The sequence below is a fragment of the Lissotriton vulgaris genome, chromosome 5, assembly GCF_964263255.1.
Source record: "Lissotriton vulgaris chromosome 5, aLisVul1.2, whole genome shotgun sequence".
In the NCBI taxonomy this organism is placed as follows: domain Eukaryota; kingdom Metazoa; phylum Chordata; class Amphibia; order Caudata; family Salamandridae; genus Lissotriton; species Lissotriton vulgaris.
This window is the reverse complement of record NC_141693.1, coordinates 1,013,876,798-1,013,899,845: the sequence shown is the minus strand read 5'-3', so window position 1 is coordinate 1,013,899,845 and position 23,048 is coordinate 1,013,876,798.

Genomic DNA, 23,048 nt, shown 5'->3' with positions numbered 1-23,048 from the left:
TGCCAACATGTAAGTGGTGTATGGTCCCCAAATATCTCTTGGGCGTGAGCCCACTGGCAGCTCCTCATAATAGCATGTGAGCTGATCCCGGCAGTATGCCATTTCCTGCAGCCAGGTTCGCACATCAGGCGCCCTCCTCCCTCCCCAGCAGGCCGCCACTCTGCGATTGGCCAATAGCAGCGCTAACGCAACTAAGCGTCTCACACTCAACGGAATACCAGACACCATGCCCAGCAAACATACACGCGGGTCTACATCAATTGTCACTGAAGTCATGGCCGTCAGTGCTTCCGACACACCCATCCAGAACGAGACACACGCGGGCACGTCCAGGCCAAGTGAAGAAAATTGGCTACAGCAGTCCCGCAACGCACACACACAGGTGTGTCACGTAGCCCAAATTTAAAAAGTTTCTCCGGAGGGTAATACCATTGTTGTAAGAATTTATAGTGTATGAGCCTAAAATTCCCATTGGCAGCAAATTTACCAGTCAGAGCACAGCACTCCTCCCAGTCATCGTCTGACAGTGGCTCCAGCAGACATGCATCACATCTAGCCCTCGCGACCAAATTCACATCATTCTCATCATCTTGCGAGACCTTGTACAATTTCGAAATCATTTTCACACGGGAAGTCACAGTATACATCAACTGTAGTGCAGTCAGCATAGGTGGCTCCATAGGGAAGGACGGATAGTGATCGCGTACCACAGCGCGCAGCCTAACATGGGTGAAAGTAGCCATAGTGCCATTAGTTGTTTGGTCCAGTATCGTCTGCAAGTCAATAAATTGTCCAGCTGGGAAAATATCCCCCATGGTGTGTATCCCAGCACCCTGCAGCAGTTGAAGGGCGCCCACATCACTCGAAACCGAAATGTGCGCATGATATAACAAAGGCATGGCAGGTGCAAAGAGTGGTAGACAATCTGCGCGCTTCCCTAATTCTTGCCATGCCTTCACCGTACACTGCACCGTGTCCACCTCGCCCTTCTCGTACACGGAGTATGGATTTACAATCATCGCCTTTAAGGGCAATGGATAAGTCGCCCCAGCCTCAATCGCCACATGTGGCGTGTACGGTGGTGCCGAGATCCAATAAGATGCAAAGTGAGCTTGTGCAAACAGATAATACAAGTCAAGTCAAGTCAAAAAGCTTTATTTCGATAAAATTTCATTATCATAAAAGCAGGTTAAAAAGAATTGGTAGTTAATAAAAATAGTAGCACATATCCAGTTAATAGCAAGAAATATGACATTTACTAGAATTAATATTGTTTAAAAAAAAAATTAAACAGAGTATTTAAGCTTTCTGGCTCGAATGGCCCAAGCCCAGAATAAACATTTAGCTAAGGCACAGGCATAGGGTACATAGCTGTCCGAAACAAGTATCCTGATAGCCACATCATGGCTCCTGGTTCCCAGTTGCCGGCACAAATTCTTCAACCACGCCCTTCTTGGATTGGCATATTCGTTGCAGACAAATAGGAAATGGGCTAATGTCTCTGGGTGGGCTAAACATGATGGACACAAGTCAGTTTTGAGTGTGCAGGATTTCCATGTTTTGGTGAAAGTATTTAATGGCAAAGTACCCGTTCTGAATTTAAAATACAAAGACCGGGCAAACGGTTTCCCGATTATATCTAAATAGGGTTCTCGCCTGGGACTGTCTTTAAACTTCAAAAAATCCTCTGAGAGCCTGCCAATGGATGTGCTAGAATGTCTTTGGGAGCAAATCCAATCCCGATAAAGGTTTTTAAGTACTTGTTTTGGAGGAGAGGTTCTGCTTGACCAAGAGTCCAATAGGCCCAAGTTCGACAATAAGGCTTTCATGTCTGTTAGCCATTTGACTCTGGCCCAATGTGGTGACGCCATTATTTCTTCCAGACCTCTGGCGTAGGCACTAAGTTCCTCTACCCGCCAAATACGGGCCCATAATAGGAGAGGACGAAATTTCGCGATTTCGCCAATCTGGGTACAGCCAAGGTCCATAAATAAGGGTAAGAGTGGGGTACTTTGAGGGAGGGACATTATTTGTCTGCAGAAATTATTCTCAGATTTTTGTAGAGCTTGAGAAGATGCAAAGCCCCAAAGTTCAGCTCCATAAAGTGCAGAGCTGACACCCTTGGCAGCATAGATCTCTAGGACTGTTCCTATTGGTTTGAACGAACTGGAACGTTGCTCCCTCAATAGGGCACCTGTGATCCTTTTATGATTCAACAGCATCTTATCTAAATGGGGAGTCCAATCCATTTTGTCTGAAATGCGTATCCCTAAATAGTCAAATACTTTTACCCTTTCCAGGGACTCGGTGTTTAAAATAGGGGGACGCACTTGCTGTTTAGGGGGATTAAGGACGAGGTATTTTGTTTTATTGGTGTTTATAACCAAGCCCCGGTCAGTACAAAAGGATTGGAAATTATCCAAGAGTTTCTGTAGTCCCATTGGGGTTTTAGAGATTAGGAGCGTGTCGTCCGCGAAGAGGAGGGTCGGTATGCGTACCCCCGCCAGGGATGGTTCGTCAGATGGAGATTTAAGTAAGTGCTCAACCACCCCATTGATATACAAAGAGAAAAGGGTGGGAGCCAGAACACATCCCTGGCGGACCCCTCTCTCGACCGGAATACAGCCCGTTTTCTCCCCTCCAGAACCCCACCTAATTTGGGCAAAGCTGTCCTGGTGGAGCCTGACTAGTAGGGATAGTAGATACTGTGGGAGCTCCATGTTGGCCAGGACCTTCCATAGCAAGTCCCTGGGGACAAGGTCAAAGGCAGTCTTTAAATCGATGAATGCGAGATAAAGACTGCCCTTGCCTATCACTACCACCTTCCAGTAAATCATCATGAGCCTGAAGGCCTGCTCTATCGTTCCAGTGCCTACTCTAAAACCGGCCTGAAAATCGGTAAGTATTTTGTTTTCATCTACCCAGTTGAGTATCCTGAGTAGAATAACTTTGCCGACAACTTTTTGGCTTACATCTAGCAAGCTAATCGGCCTATAATTGGACGGATCATCCCTTGGGCCTTTCTTGTGGATGGGAACCACCTCTGCCCCCTTCCATGACACAGGAATGGGGGCACCCCTACAGATGGCAAAAAGGAGAGAGTGGATTAATTTGCCCCAATTAACACCATCGAGTTTTAGCAGGTCCCCCGGGATGTCATCAGGTCCTGCAGCTTTTTGTGGCATGATGGAGTTAATAGCATATTCTACTTCCTTCAGTGTAAAGTCAGGATCGCTGGGGAGAAGAGTATAATTAATGTGAGGAGAGGATTGGACAGACCCTCTTCTATTCAGGTCGTTATGGCAGGAATAAAGTTTGGCAAAATGAGCCTCCCATACCTGCCCCGAAATATTGCAGGTTACAAGGTCGCTATCCGGTCTGTTTCGTGCCCTTATGGTGTCCCAGAAGGATTTAGAGTCTTTTTTCATACTGGCTTCCTTAAGGGTTAGCCAGTAGGCATCCTCCCACTCCCTTTTAGCTACCTGTAGGGCCTTTTTATGGTCTCTTCTGGCAATTTGGATTAGTAGGGGAGACTTCCCTTTGACTGCCTCTATTAGGCGAGATTTGGCCTTCCTGCATGTCGCCGAATACCAATCGTGTTTACCTTTAGGTTTAAGTAAAGATTTTTGTTTCTCTGAGGGCAATTGTACCCAAAAGAGGTCCCCTATGGTTTTTACGGCAGCTTCAAATATAGCGGTGGCCTTGTCTGCTGCTATAGTTAGATCAATAGAGCCAATTTCGGCTTGCGTGCCCTTAACAACTTCGTCTATTGTGGATAGTTTGTCGGTGTTACACATAATCTTACTCCACTTTAGACGTCTGCCACAAGTGGCAACAGTAATCCCCTGTGGGCGGCTTAGGGAGACTGGCAATACTTCGATGGGCCAAGGATTTTTTAAGGATAAGGAGAGTGGGTTGTGGTCGCTCTCTATGGTATTAGTAATAACCATGTCGTTAACATGGCTCCAAAAGCCCCTATCCAGCAGAATGTAGTCAATCCGTGTGCATTGGCCAACTCTGTTAAATGTGGGAGCACCCTGGAGGTCAGATCGAGTGCGACCGTTGGCAGCTCTTAATCCAAACTCCAATGTGAGTGCATTTAGATGGATTGCACTGCGAGTCCAGCGCTTGATGGGTGGGATAGAGAGGGTAGGGATACCCCATCTGCTATCCTCTTCTCCTAGGTCAGGTATTCCTTCTAGGGGGAGTGGTTCATATGTACAATTAAAATCCCCTGCTACTAGGATATGCCCAAGTCCACTCTGCTCTCCTAGCTGAGCCTCAAGCTCCATCATTGTAGGTGAGATGCACCCGTTTTTTGTTCCCCTTATATAAACATTATAGAGGTCAACAGTTATACTTCCCCGTAGACCCAGTAGGGAGACACCGAGAATATCCGGGGTTCCTGCCTTCTTAGTAATTTTCCTGCAGTTGAGCAGGATACTTATCCAAATAATAAGCCCCCCCGATGGCCGCCCCTTCCCTGTCTTGGATTTTACTGCTGGTGTAGAAAAAGTGACAAACCCCACCCGGTGCAAAGGTTCAGTGGCCCATGTCTCTTGAAATATACAAATTGTATGGGCATCGACCAGGGCATTCCACTCCGGGAGGCCTAGTTTCCTTGAGATCCCAGCAAGGTTCCAACTAAGGATTTTTAACTCGCCATATACTGAGTTTCCGTCTGAGATCACAGTACATTGGGGGTTAGATGAATCTCCACTGTCCCTAATTAATGTAGGTGGTGACACCTCTAGATTTATAGGGGGAGATGTGCCCAGCACTGCATCCTTCATAGCGATATTAACACGAGGGAGGTTAGTATCTAAGCCTCCCTTAGGAGAAAGTCAATCAACCTCATCCAATACACAGTACCTATTTGGATTGGCAAACTGTGTATAGGAGGGGTTGAAAGACAGAGATGGAGACGGATCCTGCCATGGCTCTTGCCATTGACGATTAGCAGTGAGTGGTGGCTGAGGAAGTTGTTGCCACTGCTGGGTAGGTTGGAAAAAAGATGGTAAGGGGTGGAAAGGTTGTTGCCACTGGGGGCCAACATGGTGCGGGACAAAAGGTGGAAAGTTAGGCGGCTGCTGCCAATGGTTAGGGACATATTGAGGGGGACGTACAGACCCTTGATTACTTGGAATAATTGGCCGGTGGAAGTTGGGTCTAGTCGAGTTGGGGAGGAAGTAAGACAAGGGGAGTGGTTTGATCTGGGTGGCAGGACCGCTGTTAGGTGCATTACAGATGAAAGTCGCAGCCCCCACATCCCTAAAATTAACAGTAATTACATCCCCTGATATTGTTTTCTTACTCCTACCCACCCAATCCCCTCTGCGCACAGTAAGAATTTCCCCACTCATACTACTGGGTAGAGGTCTGTGTAGTTGAAGCCACTGGGCACATTTATTTCTTAACTCTACATAGGTCTCTTTAACTCCTTCCTTCAGTGGGGGGACAGCAGTCAACACAACCACAAAAGGAGAAACTTCTGGTGGCAGACTATTAGACTTATAACGAGTCTGCCTTGGCTTAGGGGCTTCAGAGTTATTGGTAGAGTGAGAGGCTAGGATATTCGCAGGTTTCCCTTTGGGGTCCGTGGCTTGGGAGGTGGTAGATTTGGTACCAACAGCTATTTGCTGAACGGATGAAGGATTGCTCACCACTTTTGTAGTGGAGATAGGTAGTAGTTGAACAGGGTTGTTCCCTGAATGGGGAGAATGTGATGCAGGTTGGTCTTTGGAAGATGGGAAGATTTTCGCTTTATCAGTTGTGGACTTAATGACCTTAGCTAGCGGTTGGGGATTGGGTGGTAGTTCTCTGTACCCTTGTTGCTGAACAGGCCCAAGCTCATTAATCTTGTTGGGCCATTTAGTATTAATGAGCGATGTTAGTCTATCAAGTTTAGAAATCAAGGGTTTGATTTGGGCCGCTATTGTAGCTTCAAGGTCATGCTTGAGGTCCGTGACCATATTTTCAACCCAGCATGGGATACCAGGCGCTGTGTGTGGAGTAGGTGTCACCAAATTATGATTGCTAGCTTTGGCTTTGGTCTTCTCCTTAAGTTTAGGCTCCTTAGTTTTGGACTTAGTTACTACTTTTGTGGGGATAAAAGTGACCTTCCCCCTGGAATCACTGGGCACGTAAGGGGTCGACTTAGCAGTTAACCCATCCAGGCCTGGCTCCGTCTCTCTGGGTGTCCGACAGGCTTCTAGGTCTGGGGTCGCCTCCAGATCCACAAAGGACGGGTCCGACTCCGAACAGGTAACTGACAATTCGACGGCACTCGGTACTGTAACAGTGCCTGTGGTGGTCAAGGGCAAGGGCAAGGAGCAATTGTTCGAAGCTTGCTGAGAGGGTGAATTTGCATTTGCAAGGGAGCCCAGAGAAGAGCGCTTAGCATTCATGAGGTCCAGGGAGACTCTTTTCTCTAGGAGTACAATGCTCTTGTCGATTGTCTCATTTACCCGTGAAATGAAAAGGTCAATGGGGCCAGTCACTTGTGCTACCTCCGTAGCTTTTTTGGTACAGCTTCTTGTTTTGTGCCGCATGGTTGGCGTTGACAATGAAAAGGCTATACCAGGTATTGGGTGGCTGTGGCCTCAAAGAAGGCTAAGTAACAATCGGCCTACCTGGATGGTGGTTTCAGGGCGGTGAGACAGGGATTCAGGGCCTGGGCCGTCCTCTGCCGTCCTTGAACGGCCTTAAACGGCCCGCTCTTTGCCCGGTCTTCGCCCCGGTGGCCGCCCCGCGCGCGTCCCGCGTGCGCGTTTAGACTGCACGAAGTTATAGGAGGAACAGGTGAGGCGAAGGGGGCGGGAAGAGGACCAGCTGCGGCCGATCAGCGCCGCGCTGCACGCTGGTCCTCGCAGTCCCGCCTCGAGGAGAAGGGTTGATGTTAAATCCCTGGAATCGCGTTGGTGCTCCTGTGCACTCCGAGATGTCCTTGGGCAGATTGGTCAGCAAAAGTCTTGCCTTCGAGCGGCACCCGCGGAGCGGGGGCCGCGAGGCGTGGAGATTTAGGCAGGCGCTGGAGACAGGGAAGAAAGGCTGAGCGGCAAACAGGCAGCGCTCTCAGCGTCCCAAAGGCAGAACCCACACTCCTCACACACCGCTTGATCTTTATCGGTGGAGGGGGCGGGAAGAGGACCAGCTGCGGCCGATCAGCGCCGCGCTGCACGCTGGTCCTCGCAGTCCCGCCTCGAGGAGAAGGGTTGATGTTAAATCCCTGGAATCGCGTTGCTGCTCCTGTGCACTCCGAGATGTCCTTGGGCAGATTGGTCAGCAAAAGTCTTGCCTTCGAGCGGCTCCCGCGGAGCGGGGGCCGCGAGGCGTGGAGATTTAGGCAGGCGCTGGAGACAGGGAAGAAAGGCTGAGCGGCAAACAGGCAGCGCTCTCAGCGTCCCAAAGGCAGAACCCACACTCCTCACACACCGCTTGATCTTTATCGGTGGAGGGGGCGGGAAGAGGACCAGCTGCGGCCGATCAGCGCCGCGCTGCACGCTGGTCCTCGCAGTCCCGCCTCGAGGAGAAGGGTTGATGTTAAATCCCTGGAATCGCGTTGGTGCTCCTGTGCACTCCGAGATGTCCTTGGGCAGATTGGTCAGCAAAAGTCTTGCCTTCGAGCGGCACCCGCGGAGCGGGGGCCGCGAGGCCTGGAGATTTAGGCAGGCGCTGGAGACAGGGAAGAAAGGCTGAGCGGCAAACAGGCAGCGCTCTCAGCGTCCCAAAGGCAGAACCCACACTCCTCACACACCGCTTGATCTTTATCGGTGGAGGGGGCGGGAAGAGGACCAGCTGCGGCCGATCAGCGCCGCGCTGCACGCTGGTCCTCGCAGTCCCGCCTCGAGGAGAAGGGTTGATGTTAAATCCCTGGAATCGCGTTGGTGCTCCTGTGCACTCCGAGATGTCCTTGGGCAGATTGGTCAGCAAAAGTCTTGCCTTCGAGCGGCTCCCGCGGAGCGGGGGCCGCGAGGCGTGGAGATTTAGGCAGGCGCTGGAGACAGGGAAGAAAGGCTGAGCGGCAAACAGGCAGCGCTCTCAGCGTCCCAAAGGCAGAACCCACACTCCTCACACACCGCTTGATCTTTATCGGTGGAGGGGGCGGGAAGAGGACCAGCTGCGGCCGATCAGCGCCGCGCTGCACGCTGGTCCTCGCAGTCCCGCCTCGAGGAGAAGGGTTGATGTTAAATCCCTGGAATCGCGTTGGTGCTCCTGTGCACTCCGAGATGTCCTTGGGCAGATTGGTCAGCAAAAGTCTTGCCTTCGAGCGGCCCCCGCGGAGCGGGGGCCGCGAGGCGTGGAGATTTAGGCAGGCGCTGGAGACAGGGAAGAAAGGCTGAGCGGCAAACAGGCAGCGCTCTCAGCGTCCCAAAGGCAGAACCCACACTCCTCACACACCGCTTGATCTTTATCGGTGGAGGGGGCGGGAAGAGGACCAGCTGCGGCCGATCAGCGCCGCGCTGCACGCTGGTCCTCGCAGTCCCGCCTCGAGGAGAAGGGTTGATGTTAAATCCCTGGAATCGCGTTGGTGCTCCTGTGCACTCCGAGATGTCCTTGGGCAGATTGGTCAGCAAAAGTCTTGCCTTCGAGCGGCTCCCGCGGAGCGGGGGCCGCGAGGCGTGGAGATTTAGGCAGGCGCTGGAGACAGGGAAGAAAGGCTGAGCGGCAAACAGGCAGCGCTCTCAGCGTCCCAAAGGCAGAACCCACACTCCTCACACACCGCTTGATCTTTATCGGTGGAGGGGGCGGGAAGAGGACCAGCTGCGGCCGATCAGCGCCGCGCTGCACGCTGGTCCTCGCAGTCCCGCCTCGAGGAGAAGGGTTGATGTTAAATCCCTGGAATCGCGTTGGTGCTCCTGTGCACTCCGAGATGTCCTTGGGCAGATTGGTCAGCAAAAGTCTTGCCTTCGAGCGGCACCCGCGGAGCGGGGGCCGCGAGGCGTGGAGATTTAGGCAGGCGCTGGAGACAGGGAAGAAAGGCTGAGCGGCAAACAGGCAGCGCTCTCAGCGTCCCAAAGGCAGAACCCACACTCCTCACACACCGCTTGATCTTTATCGGTGGAGGGGGCGGGAAGAGGACCAGCTGCGGCCGATCAGCGCCGCGCTGCACGCTGGTCCTCGCAGTCCCGCCTCGAGGAGAAGGGTTGATGTTAAATCCCTGGAATCGCGTTGGTGCTCCTGTGCACTCCGAGATGTCCTTGGGTAGATTGGTCAGCAAAAGTCTTGCCTTCGAGCGGCACCCGCGGAGCGGGGGCCGCGAGGCGTGGAGATTTAGGCAGGCGCTGGAGACAGGGAAGAAAGGCTGAGCGGCAAACAGGCAGCGCTCTCAGCGTCCCAAAGGCAGAACAATCTCATGTCCGGTACTGCAAACCCACCCCGCTCATATGGTTTGGTTAGGGTGTCCCATTTTACACGAGGTTTCTTTCCCCCCCAGGCCAATGTAATTAACAAGGATTGCAGCATCGCAAAAAAGTTAGAGGAAGTGGAATGTTTACAAAATAATATAGAAATTTGGGGAGCACCACCATTTTAATCAGGGCCACGCGGTCCGCAAACGACAGGGGTAATCGTACCCAGCGTGCAACCTGATCTTCTAACTTTGAAATCGCCACGCCGTAGTTAGCCCGGATCATTTCTTGGGTATCTCTGTGGATCCATATCCCTAAATATCGAACTGGTTTCGTAGCCCATTCCAAAGGAAACTCTATCGGAAATGGGTGAGTGATATCAGTTAAAGGCAGCAATATAGATTTCCCCAAATTGATTGATAGACCAGAGAAGCGCTCAAATCTGACGTATTCCCTGAGCCCCCATCTAAGTATTTCTCTGGCTCCCGAATATAAAGCACCATGTCATCCGCGTACATAGAGCGAAGGTGAAAACACAAAGCAGAGGCTGCATGTCTTTGCCGCAAAATATAGGCTAGGGGTTCCAAAATAATAGCAAACAATAAAGGTGATAGCGGGCATCCCTGCCTCGTGCCTCTCTGTATTGCAAACAGCGCTGATAATCGACCATTAACTCGCACACGCGCTACCGGATTAGTATATAACAAGGTGATCAGGGACGTTAAAAAAAACGGCACTCCCATGCAATGCAATACCGCCACCATATATTTCCAGGCCACAGAGTCAAACGCTTTGGCAGCGTCCAAAAGGACCGCTACCGCGGCTAAGTCAGGTTTGAGTAGATGAAGGACTGCAAATAATGCTCCTAAGTTATTCGTCGTCGAGCGCAACGGCACAAAGCCTGATTGATCCGGCAATACCATTGCAGGCAATAGCAGTTGCAGGCGTGTAGCCAGCACCTTGGCGATAATCTTAACATCCGTGTTCATTAGGGACAGAGGCCGATACAATTCACATCTATCTTGCGGTTTAACCGGTTTCAGGAGAACCACTAGCAAAGCCTCCCTCATCCTCGCTGGTAGTTGTCCGTGTTCAAAAGCCTCCTCCAGTACCATTGCGAAATGTGGCAGTAGTAAATCTACATACTCTTTATAGAACTCGATGGCAAGCCGTCAGTACCAGCAGCCTTGCCACTAGACAATGCCGCAATCGCATCTCTCAGCTCCCCCTCTGTGATGTGATGCATTAGAAAGTCCTGCTGCCCCTTCAAAAGCCAGACCAGCGCTATATCCTCCAAATATTTAGCAATTTCTTCCTCACCTGCAGTTTCTTTATATTCATACATGTTGGTGTAGTACTGCGCAAAACATTCTAGAATACCTTCCCCATCCGTCACTGTCCTGTCACCATCCCTGATTTCTTGTACTCCGCAGTGCTTAGCCCAAGGATCTTTGAGTCTATCCGCCAGTCCCCGTCCAGGCCTACCACCCTCTCCATAGTACCGTGCTCTAGTGCGCTTGGACAAGTATTTTACTTCCTGTTCCGCCAGCTCATTGTTCTCAGTAACCTACGAGCGTATTCCAGCCAACAGACTATCAGACGGCCGCTGCTCACACTGTCGCTCCATACTCAGTAGCTCACGTTCCAAATGATCCATAGAATCCCTGAGCGATTTGAGCACTCCAGCTTGCATTCCAATACATGCTCCCCGCACTGTCACTTTGAAAGTCTCCCATACTACACCTGCACTCGACACTGATCCAACGTTCTTATCAAAGAAAGTTTCAATCGTCTCACGCAATCGCTCACGTGGCACCAGATCCGTCAAAGTCCCAGAGGTAGCCGCCATGTGAACGGGGCATGTGCATGCGTAGGCAACTTTACTACCATCAGCACAGGCACATGATCAGATAACGTGCGGGCCAAATGCGCCGTCCGCACCACCCAGCCACTAACATCTTTCGTCACCAGCCAGTAATCTAAGCACGACCAGGTATCATGAGCAGACGTGTAGCAGGTGCCCTCTCTCACACCCGGATGCCCGAGAAGCCAGATATCCACCAACCCCAGCACCTCCATCTCATCCTGAACCGCCCCACATGCTCGTTTCATTGTAGTCTGTCGCACCTCCTTTTTATCCAAACCCCGGTCCAGCGTCACATTCAAATCACCCCCACAAATAATCGCAGATGGGGGCAACTTATAAACCTTATTCCACAGCGTGACATAGAAGTCCGGGTGATCAATGTTTGGTCCATACACATTGACCATCGTTATCAGTGTACCACATAGTTTACCATGTAGTATAATGTAGTGACCCTCTTTATCAACTTCCTCGTGGAAACACGCAAATGGGACATTCTTTTTAATTATAATCATAACACCCCTGGCATATGAAGAGTACGAAGTTGCCACCCTCGTGCCCGCCCAACGACTATCTACTGCGCCAGCTGCCTGCCCACTAAGATGCGTCTCCTGCAAGAAGACTACCAGCACCTCATGCCTATTCAGGTATGCAATCACCTGCCTGGTTTTTTGCGGCCTATTGAGACCCCGCATGTTCCATGTTAGCCAATTGATTGTCCCTTTCCTAGCCATAGGTGTATTCAGAGTATTCATCTAACCATCTGTCCATTACTCTACCTTTCACCCAATAAACAGTGATTGCTCCATCCACCCCCTCGCCCCACCAGTCATGTGTTCCTTTATATTGTACAGAGATCCTCTTGTGATCCACCATGTGTACCCGCCAGCAAAAACAAATCCCGCAGCACCTCCATCCAACCTCCCATCTCACAACAGCCGTCCCAAATTACCAAGACCATCCCCCCACCCCCAGTGTTACCTTGCCCGCAACATTTACATACACAAAAATAGACCAAAGTGCAAAACCAAACGCACCCCAACTTCCCAGTTTCCTGCCTGCCCTCCCCCCTCCCACTTCGGCCCCCACAACCAGCCAAAGCAAACCCAAGTCCCCCCATCTCCCTCCCCCCAGCCAACACGCAAACAGAGTGTCGGGTATACCCATATGTGGGGGCTAAGAGGCACAAAACTCCCACTTTCAAGGAAAGCAGGAGGCGACTAAGCCGCCAGGATTTACAATCCAACCCTGTCGCCTCGTGTCCACCCCGGCTATACCAACAGTGTCCAATCCATAGATTTAAAAATTGGCAGATGCCCACCTCCCGAGGAGCAACAGTTGTCATGACATATCTCTTCAGCTACTCATCACAGGTGTAACTGCACAGGTCCCATCAGGGCTACGTTATCGATAAGAGCCAGTGCTACAACATACTGAACATAAGTCAAGGCACATAATCCATAGCACAACATCCCAGACTGCCAATGTTTGGATCACAATTTCCGCAACCTTAGTAGATGCAAAATTGCCCCAGTCCACATGTGCAATATGCCAACATCATGTATATATGTCTACAGAGCACATAGTCCCTAACTCATGAAAAACTGGCAAATTTGAAAACCAAGTAGCACCTGTAAAAAGAAGGGTTAATAGTACCGAAAGAGTGAGCCATCTTCAGTAGGCAGTTCATTAGAGGTCCAATAACAAACAGCTATGCACGCCCCTAACGTAGGAGCACAGTCAGTTATCCTCAGGCAGTTCATCATTCCCATCCTGCTCCCTGGCTAAGTCCTTCTTGCGTTTCTTCTGCTTCTTCGCATATTCCATGGCTGCCTTCGGTGCATTAAAGATTTTATTATCTGAGGGTGCCCCTATCCGCAGCCGCACTGGGTACAACATAGCATATGGAATACCCTCTGCCCTAAGAATCTGTTTCACTCCAGAAAATTATTTTCGTGCCGCTTGTACAGCCATGGTGAAGTCTGGGAAAAATTCCAATTTGTTACCCTGATAGTCTATGGTGCCCTTTTCCCTTGCCAAGCGCAGTAGCGTGTCCCTATCCCTATAATTCAAAATCCGAGCAATTATGGGGCGTGGAGGTGCTCCAGGCACCGGACGTTTTGCCAAAGAACGGTGCGCTCGCTCTACAATGAACAGTTTAGAGAGCTGGTCAGAACCAAATATCTCCACAAAGAGTCTCTCCATGAATTCTTCCATCCTGCCCACATTTGTTGATTCCGGCAGCCCCGTAACGCGGATGTTGTTGCGCTGGGACCGCCCTTCCAACTCCTCATTCTTAGCCTGTATTACCGCTAACACTCTTTGCATATTGAAAACTTTATTAGTCACCGTGGTGAGGCCATCCTCCGTCGCGGACACTCTTTGCTCTACCTCATCCATACGCTCATTTTGCCATTCAAATTGCGTGGACATATGGTCCAACCTGTGGTTAACCGCATCGCTGCTGCGGTGATTTTTCCCCTGTGCGGCATTTTTTAAAATACCGCGTTACATGACGAGCTCAGCTCGTCATCAGCATCGAAGGGGTTAACAGCTTCCATAGTGCCCTCTATAGACTGCAGCGTTGTCTGCATGGCAATCAGTGTGGCCTCCAAATTCGGCGCACCCCCTGCAGCTCCTGGTGCTTCAACATCCGACAACCCCTGCGACGAGGGCGCCCCAGTTCTACGCATTTCAAAATTCAGTTTGGGCTGATTTCTCTCAGGCCGGCCCATGGCTCCCGTTGTTACTATACACTCCCTCCAGCAAGTTACAAGCGACTGTTGGGCAAAAAACGGCGTGCCTCAAAATGGCGGCGCCTGCACAGGAGATGCACAGATGCCAATCGTAACTGAGTAGGGCCACAACCACTCTCCCGCAGGAGCAGTCAAACGCAGTCTGCAACAGGGGCACAAGAAAAATCACCCTACAGAGCCAGCAGGTGTAGGTCGCCGATATGCAGCCCAAACAAACGCTATCCACATATAGAGCCCTGGCCTCCGCCACGCTGTTTCCAAACTGTCGCCCCTCTCAAGCCAGGCAGCTGCATCCGTGGTCACCAGGCCATAAGCAGAGGCCCACAGGGAGTCGCGGGCATGTCACAACCCAGCGTCTCCGATCCCAGCCAGTAGCCCACCCCCGCCAGCCACAGCTCGCACGGCCAGATCCGGGGCAACCGATGCCCGCCTCCGCAGCAACCATTACCGCCAGGCCCTAGCCCCACTCACCGCAACCAGCGTAGGCAGACGCCTGATCTTGCCGATATCCACCAGCTCGGTCTCAGTTCCAGGCAACACCTCCGGTCAGATCTTCCTGCAATAGCGTCTCGGGGCCTCCGGTGCAGCGCCAGGCCCGGCCTCCGACCCGGAACTCCGCTCGAGGTACAGGCCGCCGATATCCCAGGCCTCGCTCCAGTCCAACGCTACCTGCACAAGACTCTCCTGTAGTGGGACTCGTCCCCTCCGACCGCAGCGCACTGAGTTGTTATGCGCACCACCACTCCGAGCACCTCAGCTCCGATCGGCAGGTCAAGCCCCAGGCGCCGGCGTTGTTCTGCTCCCGGCCACAGCAGGCCCGCGCGGCTGTGTCCGCCTCGGCACAGTGAAAGCTGAAAGTATGTGCAAATCAGGGTCTTAGGTCTCCGCACCAGGTTCAAACCTCTTCTCGGGCAATCAGGCACAATATTCAGCCATGGTAGAGAGCAACAGCAGCTGGATTAAGCGGATAAATAACGGATATTTTAGCTTAGTCTGGCAGAGCCTCACCGATGTGCGGATATCTTTCTGTGGGCCCTCTAGCGCCCCCCTCGTTTTGCCATAGTTATTCATTAATTTTGTTTTTAGTTTTTATTGCTTTTAAAAAAAACATAAAAGGAGCATACAACAGAGGTCCAGCAGTTTGACAATCTCATTGTTAATTCATGAAAGCCAAAACAAACACAGCAGCTAAACAATAATTTAATTAGACATCATTCATTTAAACAATGCAAATTGTGCAAATTATCCCTACAAAACACAGATTAGTATGAATACAATACAAATCTGAGATAAAGTGCTTTTGCAATACCTAATGATTCAGGGGCTTCACTACAGGTTTATAAAAAAAAAGGGGGGTATGAGAGACAAGATTTCTTTATTAGAGAAAGGGAAATTTTAAATGTAGACTTATAATATGATTAACATACATTTCCGTAGGCACAGTAAATGACGAGATTAGATACTATGCTGTTAAAACTGCACTATGTATGGATGCAGTTCATCATTATTTAACCAATGAGAGACCAACCGCCATATCCGGATCCCCATTTCTGAGCCTTTTGCCCCTTACACGCTGTAACATGGGTATATTGAGGGACTGTAAACTCTTTAGGTTTGGATACGGCTTTATTTTAGACAGCGTCTTTCTTGTACGTGAGGTCAGCCTTTTCCTAGCTAATTCCGCTGGATCTATGATGGCTGGCTTCCGTTCGTCTTCCTTTGTCTCCACGGTGCCTTGTTCCCGGTGGCTCCTCTCCGCTAGTTGGAAAAGGGAAACAGAGAAAAGAGGACGTCCGGACTCTAGGTCTCGTTATAGGGGCCCCCGGGGAAACAAGGAAAGTTAAGGACACCGCTGATATTCGTGTATATGCAATCTGAGGAGGTGCTGAAGGGAACGTGGTGAGGGTAGAGTGTATGGGAAGGGAGGGGATGGACGAGGGTAGAATTTGGAAAGGGATATTTACAGGATATATACAACGCGGGCGATGTCTGCTGCTGCAGCGCTAAGGAGGAGAGGCTCCCCGCCTCCCAACCCAACCTGCAATTCGATCCCGTACCTGTCTCAGCCACACTCCTCCCTCGGGAGTGTGGCACGGCGCTCCGTGGGGACGTTGGCCTCCTGGCCCGCCTTCCTTCTCTCTACCTGTACTCCGTTCTCCGCTCTCCCCTCTCCTTGCACTCCAACACGCTCCTGTCTCTACCTGCTGGGTGTCGTCACATGCCGCCTCTTTCTCTTCCGTTGTTTTCTCCAGTCTGGTGAAGCTGACGTCATGGGTGGGTGTGTCCTCGTCCTCAGTATACGCTGAGTTAAAGGCGCCTTCCTTGTTCTCGTCCGTTTTGTCTAGGAGTGGCCACGATGACCAGTCGCCCTGAAGGGAAGAAGGGGAAGGATGTTCAGCGACCCACCATTCTTCCTGTGATGTCCGTACGTCCAACCTCCGACCCTCTTCGTTACACTCCTCCCCCCTGGATTCTCCCGATCAGGGAGAAAAGGTGTCCGGGTCAAAAAGTCTGCATTGCCATTGTTCACCCCTTTTCGGTGTTTAATCATGAAGGAGAAGAGGGTTGAAGGGATAAAAACCATCTGAGGACACGGGGTTTTGCGTTTTGCTCTTCTGCATCCATTGAAGGGGAGCGTGATCAGTATATAACACAAAGGACCGTCCTTCTAGGTAGTATTTTAATTTCTCAATAGCCCACATGATAGCTAAACATTCTCTCTCTACTGTAGGATAGTTCCGTTCTTGTGGCTGTAACTTACAGTTAATGAATAAAATAGGGTGTTCCATTCTGTCCTCTCCTTCTTGGGACAAGACGGCACCTATGCCTATGTTGGAGGCATCAGTAGCAAGCGTGAAGGTTTTTTCAAAGTTGGGTGGTATCAATACTGGGCTTGTGGTTATGGAGTGCTTGAGGAATTGAAAGGCCTGTCTTGCATTGTCAGAGGGGTTCACTATTTGTGCGGTTTTTACATTCTTTTTCAGGAGGTCTGTGAGGGGACTGGCGGCTTCAGCGAAATTATCTATGAACCTTCTATAGTAGCCTATTAGGCCTAAGAAGGCTCTTAGTTCCCTTTTGGTAGAGGAAAAAGGAGTATTCTAAATAGCTTTCACCTTTTCCTCTTGGGGCGCTATAACTCCCTCCCCTAACATGAACCCCAGGTATTTAATTTTGGGTAGGCTGCTTAGGATTTTTTTGCGTTTACGCGTAACTCAGCAGCCTGCAGTGCCGTGAGGATCTCATGTACATGTTCTAAGTGTTGTTCCCAAGTTTTACTGAATATAACGATGTCGTCTAAATATACTGAGCAGTATTCCTTATGGGACTCCAGAACCTCGTTCATCAATCTTTGGAAAGTCGCTGGAGCCCCATGGATGCCAAAAGGAAGAACATTAAACTCAAATAGTCCCTCTTCAGCGGCAAATGCTGTTTTTCGTTTATCTTCTTCCCTCAGGGGAACTTGTCAATAGCCCTTTGTTAGGTCTAAAGTCGTTATAAATCAAGCCTCCCCTATTCTTTCAATTAACTCATCTACCCGTGGTATGGGGTAGCATCAAATGAGGAAATTGTGTTAATTGCACTGAAGTCCGTACAAAACCTCGTTGATCCATCCGGCTTTGGTACCATCACGATTGGTGATGACCAGTTACTCCGGGACGGTCGAATCACTCCCAGTCTGAGCATTTCTTGTACCTCTCATTTAATATCTTGTCTCCGCGAGCCTGGAATTCTATAAGCTCTCTGTTTTATGATTTTCCCTTCTTCTGTGTCAATCCGATGCTCTGTTATGTGAGTTCGTCCAGGGAGGTCGGAGAATATTTTCGAGAACAGTCTCAGTGTTCCTTTAAGTTCTTCTCTTTCCCCTTCAAGCAAGTCGGGGTTTATAGGTAGTTGGTCTAGAGTTGACATGTCTCCCGTTACAGGTAGACCAAAGTTGGTTGCCTTAGGGGGGGGCCTAACCACTTTTTCAACATGTTTATGTGAAAACATTGTTGTCGGGATGGCGATATTTGTATTCTATATGTTGTTTTATCCAGGGTCTCAACAATGGGATAGGGTCCCAACCATTCACTCTTGAACTTCTAAGTAGAAGTCGGGAGGAGTACTAAACCCCAGTCCCCCTTCTCTAACTTCCTCTGCTTTCCCCCTTACATAATAGTGTTTTTGCTTCTGTTGGTTCTTGTCTAGGTTTGAGTAGGCTAGGTCTCTTAGTTTTCCTAGCTTGGACTTTAACTGCTGAGTGTATTCTAGTATACTTCTTTGTATAGCCAATTCTTCCTGCTCCCAGGCTTCTTTAGTTATCTCCAGGAGGAAACGCGGCTGTCTACCGTACAACATCTCAAATGCGGAACAGCCAAGGCTGCTTTGCATTTGTGCCCTGAGTACATATAATGCCAAGTACAGCAGTTTGTCCCAATCTTTGTTCTCGACTGTCAACATTTTTTTCAGTGTGACCTTTAAAGAATGGTTATATCGTTCGACGAGACCGTTGGTTTGAGGGTGATATGCTGAAGTGCGGATATGATGCAGGTCTAACAATTTACATACTTCCTTCATCATACATGACACAAAAGGAGTCCCCTGATCTGTTAATATCTCACGGGGGAAGCCTACTCTGGAAAATAGTTCTAGGAGTTTCTCGGCCACGTTCTTCGTGATAGGAGAGTGTAATGCGAAAGCCTCAGGGAAACGTGCGTTATATTCCACTACGACCAGAGCATAGGTGTTTCCCTTAGATGTACGAGGTAGGGGACCTATCAGGTCCATACCAACCCTTTCAAAAGGGTTTCCTATGATGGGCAATGGTTGTAGTGGGACGGCTGGTGGCCTATACATGTTCTTTTTTTTACATACCCCACACTGCTTGCAATACAACTCAGCTTCTTTGTATATGCCAGGCCAGTAGAAATGTTTGGTCATGTGTTGTGTCGTTTTTTCTGCACCTGAATGTCCGGCCGTTAGGTGTGTGTGTGCATAGAAAAGAATCTGTTCTTGAAAGATGTTTAGGACTACCAATTGTAACGGTTCGTTGGGTTTTCCTTCTCTATACAGAAGATCGTTTTTGATCAGGAACCTAGGGTAGGGGGTGATGGTAGGGAGAGCTTGTGCCGCATGGGCTGATTCCCATGCATTGAAGAGGGTAGCATCATTGGATTGTGCAAACTTAAAGCTTCTATCCAATATCCAGGGTTCAGTTGTTAACAAGGAGCTATGGGTATGACTGTTTCCCCCTACCTCCCTTAGTTCCGATCGTAATAGTGACAAGAAGTTCGGGTTATCTATCTCTAATATCAGATACTCAGGCAGCGATTCTACCACTCCTACCTTTACCTGACACAGGTCTCTACCTACAGATTGAATGGTGATTTGGGCTAGGGAATATGGCTTCACATCCCTGTGTACACACCTTATGTTTATACGGTGTTACGGAGTATCTGGGAGGGTAACACTAATCTCCTTTGGATTACAGATTGTCTGCACCCTGAATCTAATAGTGCCTTAATACCCTTTCCAATGACCTGTATACATACATAGAAAGAGGGAGGGTCCCATCTCTGCTGTGTACATCACTGCCTTGGGTACATACCCCACCTCAATGGGCTCCTCCGGTGGTTTCTTTCGAGGACACAAGCGTGCAATGTGTCCCCACTTGCCTCATTCAAAACATTGCGGTCCTCTAACTGGGGTAGTGTCCATTCGAAATGGCTTTGCTTTTACTGGTTCTGGGCCTATTTTCTACTTTTCTGGCTTCACCATCGGGCTTGGTTTGGTGGTTTTGTCACTATCCCATGGAAAAGAACAGCGTTGAGCCCGCGAGTAGTTAGCAGCCATTTCGATGGCTTGGGCAGCACTGAGTCCCGAGTGCTGTTTTAGCCATCGTTGTGATCCATAGGGAAGAGCCTCCATGAATTGTTCGAGGTAGATGCTGGTCATGATTTCTTCTTTGCTTCTCTGTTCCGGCCGTAACCACTTATCTGCGGCCATTTTCAGTCGTCGTTATAAGGTCTTTGGGTTTTCACCTATGAATTCCTTTTTCCTTACGGAAACGTACCCGGTATGCCTCCGTGTCTAACCCCAGGTATTTCAGTATAACTTCTTTTATTTCCTGGCAAGGGGTGTTTCCTGCATGATTTGCAACCTGGTAGGCTGCTTGTGCCTCCCCTGTTAGTAAAGGCGTTAGGAAGAAGGGCCATTTATCTTCTGGCCATCCACAGGCGCGTGTGGCCCTCTCGAAACTAGTCAAGAATGCATTTTGATCTTTTCCTTGTACATACTTTTGTAGAGACACCCCTGCCAGATGTGCCATTGAGGTTCTTCTTTCGAGAGTAGAACCTGTGCCTGGGGTCTGCACGACCTTTTGTAGACCTTCAAGTTGGGCACTGATCCTATTCTTGAACATTTCTCTATCTGCATCTGCCATGGTTATCTGTTGTTCTATTGCCCATTCTAGCTTTTCCTGTCCTTTTATAAGGTGTTTGATAACTTGATCCATCAGAGGTTGCTGAAGTGAAGTGGTGGATCCCACTCCTGACACCAGGTGTAACGTGGGTGTATTGAGGGACAGTAAACTCTTTAGGTTTGGATACAGCTTTATATTAGACAGGATATTTCTTGTACGTGAGGTCAGCCTTTTCCTAGCGAATTCCACTGGATCCGTGATGGCTGGCTTCCGTTCCTCTTCCTTTGTCTCCACGGTGCCTTGTTCCCGGTGGCTCCTCTCCGGTAGTTGGAAAAGTGAAACAGAGAAAAGAGGCCATCAGGACTCTAGGTCTCGTTATAGGGGCCCCCGGGGAAACCAGGATAGTGAAGGACACCGCTGATATTTGTGTATATGCAATCTGAGGAGGTGCTGAAGGGAACATGGTGAGGGTATAGTGTATGGGAAGGGAGGGGATGGACGAGGGTAGAATTTGGAAAGGGATATTTACAGGATATATACAACGCGGGCGATGTCTGCTGCTGCAGCGCTAAGGAGGAGAGACTCCCCGCCTCCCAACCCAGCCTGCAATACGTTCCTGTACCTGTCACCGTGCCACACTCCCTCGGGAGTGTGGCACGGTGCTCCGTGGGGACGTTGGCCTCCTGGCTGGCCCTCCTTCTCTCTACCCATACTCCGTTCTCCGCTCTCGCCTCTCCTTGCACTCCAACACCCTCCTGTCTCTAACTCCTGGGTGTCGTCACATGCCACCTCTTTCTCTTCCAGTGTTTTCTCCAGTCTGGTGAAGCCTACGTCACGGGTGGGCGTGTCCTCGTCCTCAGTATACGCCGAGTTAAAGGCGCCTTCCTTGTTCTCGTCCTTTTTGTCTAGGAGTGGCCACGATGACCATTCTCCCTGAAGGGAAGGAGGGGAAGGATGTTCAGCGACCCACCATTCTTCCTGTGATGTCCGTACGTCCACCCTCCGACCCTCTTCATTACACACTCATACAACTTTGTTTCCAAGCTGTAAATATCTAAAAATCTAGATCTCCACTCGTAAAAAGTGGGGGCTTCTGGGTTAAGACAGCTTGTATCAATGCACATCCGTGCCACTGCCATAGCAATTAATAACATATAGCCATCTTTTTTTGCTGACTCGTTTCCCAATAAGTCTTCTACTACTCCTAATACCGCCAATGTAGGATTTATTGTTATCTGTCCTCCAGTAATTTGTTCCAAAAATATACCCATATCATAGATAAGAGGACCTCATTTTGGACAGAGATAAAACACGTGAACATATTCAGCACCCAGATCCCCACAACAATGACAGCGATTGTCATCTCTCCTGTCCCATTTAAACAATTGTTCTTGTGTAAAATACAGATTAATCAAAATTTTACAAGGTTGACTCTTTAGACCAGCTGTTAATAATGCCTTGTCACCAATGTCTAAGGATTCTTGCAATATCGAGCCCTCTGTCCCCAGCCTGCGCTCCCATTTAGCACTCTGAGATTCTAAATCACTGGCTTTGCATCAGTAGGTCATAAATAACATTGATCTTAGGGGCCGATTATGATGGCGGGAAGTCCGCCACCGCTGGGCCGGCGGTGAGGACCGCCGGCCTTGCGGTGGTGGACCTCCCACCATCAACCTGAATCTTCCCACCGTCAAATTAGGATGGCGGTGGGAATGGGAAAGGTACCGCGGCGGACAGAAAGACCGCCCGCCATGGTCCCGCAAGGTGGGCCCTTTCCGCCCACCTATTGGGACCAGGTACAATGGGGCTATGGCGGCGGTGCCGTGCAGGCACTGCCATGGGTATTAGGATGCCTGTCTTTTTCGGCGGCGATGCCGCCGCAAACAGACAGGCGGTGAATGACTTTGGGGGCCCGTTGCGGGCCCCCGGGGGTGGGGTGCTGCACGTGGGGGGTACCTATTGTACCCCCTACATATGCATGTACAAAGTGGCAGGGACAGCATGGTGCCTGTCACGTTGTACATACATATGTAATACATGTTTTTTAACATTGTGGCATTGTGCTGCCACCCGCCGCAATATTAAAATACAGGATGCACGCGCCAGTGTGGCGGGCACATCCTAATTCGTATGGCGGGACCGCCGCACCTATGGCGGGCGGTCTCTTTTGCAGCTGTGATGGCGGGTAGACTTTGTCCGCCTGCCATCGTAATCGGCCCCTTAGCTCTCTTACCAATTGCCTCAATAATAGAAATCTGAATCATTTGCCCAGAAGTCTTCACCAGCTTATTAATAAAATCCAGAGTCTGGATATATTTAAGGAACTGTTGATTGGTAATCTCGAATTTCTCTCGAAGATCCCCAAATGAACTTATATTTTCTCCAGAAAAAAGACCTCCAGTCATAGGATTCCTTTTTGTGACCAATTCCTTACTATTGGGTTGTGGAATATCACAGGTAAACTGGGTGTCTCCTATAATGACGCGTAGTAATTATATTTGGGCCGTTTTATCTTCCTTTTAAATTGTCTCCACACTCTAAATGCCCCTAGCAGGACCTTACATTTTGTTTTTTTGTAATACCTAGGTTTCTAATTTTTCAGAAACAAACCTTTGGCTCTCTCTCCAAGTTCATGGATTGAAGGGGATTCTGCTGAGCTAAGCATGTGTGTATTTCCA